A 5331-nucleotide genomic window follows, 5' to 3' on the forward strand; every position below is an offset into this window, starting at 1 on the left:
TCAATCTCGCAAGTAGCTGGGATTACAGGTGCACGCCACCACACCTGGCTGATCTTTTTGGTATTTTTGTAGAGATGGGTTTCACCATGTTGTCCAGGCTGGTCATGAATGGGATGCACATTTTTAACAGTGGACTTGCTCCCAGTGTCCAGCATGTCTTATTTCGGGCAATGGGATGGGACAGACTGGGAAGGGCTGGGTTGCACCTTGGACCTTGTACCCTAGTTCTAGGCACAAAGACAAAATTCATTTCAGCAGGTATGACACAGTATGGAGGTAAAAATAGCAATGGTACTAAAGAATTTGACAGTGAACAACAGATGAAATGGTTACCATGGAAGGCTGCAACATGGGAATGGAGCAATGGGGTTTCTCAACAAGAGGGCAGAACTTGGCAACCAAGGCTTCAGGGGAAGGCAGCATTCAGAGTCTGAGGCAGGCAGACAGGTAGGCAAGGAGTCTAGGGAATGTTTGCTAGCAGCTGCAAATACTGCAGTCTCTGGGAAAATTACGGACAAAAGTCTGGCAGAATGCAGTCCTACAGAGGCAAATTACCCACACTGCGGTTCATACACCTGGAACAACACAGGGTGACCACATGTCAGGAACACTGTGGGCATTCCCTTACTGATCCTCAAACAGCAGCTGGGCCGACTTAATGCTGAGTCCCAGCATGGTGCTAGGGTTCTATAGCCTTCTTATCCAAGGGATCTTGTTTGGCCCTGGGGCTGAGGTCAGGCTGAGCCTGTATGTGAGTCAAAAGTGGCCAAAGCCACACAACCCAGGGAGGTGATTCCTATGGAGAAAGTTTCAGGCCGGCAAGGAGCAAAAGGTAGCAATAAAGCTGTTTGGTCAGACTTCTCCACAATCTATTGGTAACTGTGCTTTTTTTCCCCTCCCACAAGACGGAGTCTCACTGTGTCAGCAATCTTGGCTCACTGCAACCTCTGCCTCCCGGGTTCAAGCAATTCTCCTGCCTCAGCCTCCTGACTAGCTGGGATTACAGGTGTGCACCACCACGCCTGGCTAATTTTTGTATATTTAGTAGAGATGGAGTTTCACCATGTTGCCCAGGCTGGTCTCCAACTCCTGGCCTCAAGTGATCCACCTGCCTTGGCCTCCCAAAGTGCTGGGATTACAGGTGTGAGCCACCATGCAGGCCATTCACATACTTCTAAATTCAAAGTATTAAAGAGTTCATAGTGAAAAAAATCTTCTCATCTCTGTTTCCCCAGACATTCAGTTTTTCTCCCCCAGCAACATTATTTGGTTTTTGTATATATATATATATATATGTTTTTTTCTTTTGTTATGTATATATTTTTTCCCTCTCTTTTTTTTTTTGTTTTTTTTGAGATGGAGTCTCACTCTGTCGCCCAGGCTGGAGTGCAGTGGTGCGATCTCGGCTCATTGCAACCTCAGCCTCCCAGGTTCAAGCAAGTCTCCTGCCTCAGCCTTCTGAGTAGCTGGGATTATAGGCACGTGCCAAGATGCCTAGCTAATTTTTTGTATTTTTAGTAGAGACGGGATTTTACCATCTTGGACAGCCTGGTCTTGAATTCCTGACCTTGTGATCTACCCACCCTGGCCTCCCAAATTGTTGGGATTACAGGCGTGAGCCACCGTGCCCAGCCTATATTTCTCTTTTGTGTTTGTGCATGTGTATATAATGTCCCCTTTTTGCCTAAATGGCAGCATACTATATTCTGCTTCTTGCTTTTTCCCATTAACAACATATCTTGGATATATTTATATATTACTACACAGACTACTTTCTTGTTTTTTTTTTTCATAGTTACATGGTATTTCACGAATGTGCCATAATTTATGTAATTAGTCTTCCACTGAAGGACATTTAGGTTGTTTTCAATCTTGGATGTTCACAATAACCTTTACATGAGTTATTTCACATGGGTGTAAATATTTCTCTAGGATAAATCTTTAGAAGTGTAATTGATGGATCAAAAGATTCATGTATTTCCGGCCAGGTGCAGTGGCTCACACCTGTAATCCCAGCACTTTAGGAGGTCGAGGTGTGTGAATCACTTGAAGTCAGGAGTTCGAGACCAGCCTGGCCAACATGGTGAAACTCCATCTCTACTAAAAATATGAAAGTTAGTCGGGTGTGGTGGCACATGCCTGTTATCCCAGCTACTCGGGAGGCTGAAACAGGAGAATCTCTTGAACCCAGGAGGCGGAGGCTGCAGGGAGCTGGGACCGTGCCAATGCACTCCAGCCTGGGTAACAGAGCAAGACTCTGTCTCAAAACAAACCCCCAAAAGGCAGAAGCTTCAAAGTTCCTGACATGTGAGAGTCCTGAGTCATTTCTGTCCCATTCTATTGACAAAAGCAAGTCACAAAACCAGCCCAGATTAGGGAGGTGAAGGGAGAATGGCCTTCGAAAAAAAAAATTATGTATTTGTAATTTTGATAAATTTTGCAAAATCAGTCTCTAGGGATATATACCAATTTACACTCTACTGGCAATGTATAAGAACAGCTAGCAACTGAGGATTTTCACTGTGTATTTTATCTGTGTAAAAAGGCTGCTATGACTACAGAAAAACATTTCATGGGAATGGTTCCTGCAAGCATAGAAGCAAAGAACACCAAGTAAGGCTGAAGCCGGGGAGGAACATGTCTTTCTTGAATTTGTGGAAAGTTGTTACTTTATGAAAATTCATTAAATAATCTTTATAATTTAGAATATTAATATTTCTGCTTTTCATATGGAAGTTCATTAAATAATTTTTCTAATTTGGATTACTAAATTTTCTGCTTTTTATAAAACTGAAATGTGAACCATAATCCCATGACAAACACCAAAATAAAAATGCCACTTTATAGTTTATGAAGTGTTTTCACACACACACACACACACACACACACACACACACACACACATATATATTTTTGAGATGGAGTCTCACTCTGTTACCCAGGCTAGAGTGCAGTGGCATGATCTCGGCTCACTGCAACCTCCGCCTCCCAGGTTCAAGTGATTCTCCTGCCTCAGCCTCCTGAGTAGCTGGGATTACAGGCAAGTGCCACATGCCCGGCTAATTTTTGTATTTTTAGAAGAGATGGGGTTTCGACACTTTGGCCAGGCTGGCCTCGAACTCCTGACCTCAGTTGATCCACCCACCTCAGCCTCCCACAGTGCTGGAATTACAGGTGTGAACCACTGCGTCCCCCCTGCATATATATTTTTAAACCTACTTTTCTCTTCATCTGAAATCTAGGTTTAAAATGAGATACTGAATTTTGAGAACTTTGCTTCAGAAATACTAGTAAAGTCAAAACTGGACTAGAGCGAGAAATCATTTGTCAAATTTATACCAGCATGTTCCTCATGTCCACAGGCCCAGTTCTGCACTTCAAAGCAGTTATTTTTCTAATAGTGTTCAGAACTCCTAATGGCTCTTGAATCCAGGCCTGTGTGTTAAAAATGAATGACAGCACCATCTTATCATGGCTGATTCCTGCTGTAATCATTCTTACAAAACCTCTTGCATTCCAAGACAATGAAAAATGCAAAAAGCTGTTCCAAACAGCTGAGTCAAGATCTAATTATCCAGTATGCTCATTCTTTTTTTTTTTTTTTTTTGAGATGGAGTTTCACTTTTTTTTTTTTTTTTTTTTTGTAATGGCACAATTTGGGCTCACTGCAACCTCCGCCTCCCGGGTTCAGGCGATTCTCCTGCCTCAGCCTCCGGAGTAGCTGGGATTACAGGCATGCACCACCGCACCTGGCTAATTTTGTATTTTTAGTAGAGATGGGGTTTCTTCATGTTGATGAGGCTGGTCTCAAACTCCCAACCTCAGGTGATCCGCCCGCCTCCGCCTCCCAAAATGCTGGGATTACAGGTGTGAGGTACCGCGCCCGGCCCTGCTCATTCTTATTAAATTCTACGTAACTTATTGGCAAAGAAGATTGAATAACACATTCTGGCAGAAATGAAAATTACTGACAAACAGCTACATGGTGCTAGATGGAAAGGCATGATAAGAATCTCTATGGAATCTTTTACCCACCCATTTATTTAGTGCAGGTCATGTGACCATCTTTGCAGCTTGTGGGAGAGGAATAGAATTTGCTTGTGCAGTGCAGCAAGCCTTAAAGAGGTCTATTTTTGCCTCTGCAAAGTCCCTGGTCACGAGAATCTTGAAAAGCTTAACAGCAGGAGATAATGCTATTCATTTGGAAAATAACCAAAGCCCATTTTTTTCACTAGTAATTTGTCCACAGATGTGTCATAAAATTGATGGATCAATATGTCAATCATATAATCCTAGCACTGCAAAATATGTATTTTTAAAGACTTTTTCAATAGAAGATTCTCATGTCTGTATTTAATAATGTTAGTTATCTAGGCAGGCTTCATTTACACCCTTTGCTGAGGTTGGCCTCATTTCTTGTTTTTTCTTCAGCAGCTGTGGATAGGATGTCACCAATAAGTTCCAATTAAAAATCATTCATCCACCTCACCAGTTCTAGCAGAAAATATGGGCAGAATTCTCTACAACAGTGCTTCTCAAATTTTAAATTGCAAATTTACTATGGCAGTGGGGAGCGGGGTGGTGGTGGTGGTCGATCTTTTTAAAATGCAGAGGCTGATTGAATAGGTCTGGGTGGAATCTGAAAGTCAACTTTCCTAACAGAATACAGGTGATGCCTAAGTTGCTGATCTGAGGACCGTGTTTAGTTAAAAAAACTGCCTTATTACCTGGGAGATGATAAAGCTTTTACAACTGTGACTCAAAGTACAAAAGCAATAAGGAAAACATAGATTAATCTGGTTACACTAAAATAACCTGTTGCATGCAAAAAGAATGCACCTTAGATAGAATAAAAATAAGTGACAAAATGGGAAAAAAAAATAGTTGCAATTTGGATCACAAAGAGTTACTATCCCTAATAAAGGAAAAGCTTTTAAAACTAGAGAAGAAAAAGACTAGCAATTCAAGAAAACGGGCTAAAGATATGAGAAATAAATGCAAATGACTCTCTATCATATGGAAAGAGCTCAATCTTGCTCACAGTAAGAGAAATGCAAATTAAAACTACAATGAGATACCTTTTCTCTCCTAGCAGGCGAGAAAAGAAAAGAACTTTTATTTGAGGAATGCCAAGTCTCTTTAAATTATCAGGCCTGGAGAGACATTAAAATGATACAGCAATCATATCCTGCTCCCCCCTTGAGCTATGCGTTCATCTCTTCAAGCCACTTGCTGTTGCCACAGGTGGCTATAAATTAATTTAACAATGCTGGACACTAACTCACACCCTGTAGCTTAACAATGTACAGTCAATTACAAATCAATGTTACC

The sequence above is a fragment of the Cebus imitator genome, unplaced genomic scaffold, assembly GCF_001604975.1.
Source record: "Cebus imitator isolate Cc_AM_T3 unplaced genomic scaffold, Cebus_imitator-1.0 Scaffold613, whole genome shotgun sequence".
Taxonomy (NCBI): domain Eukaryota; kingdom Metazoa; phylum Chordata; class Mammalia; order Primates; family Cebidae; genus Cebus; species Cebus imitator.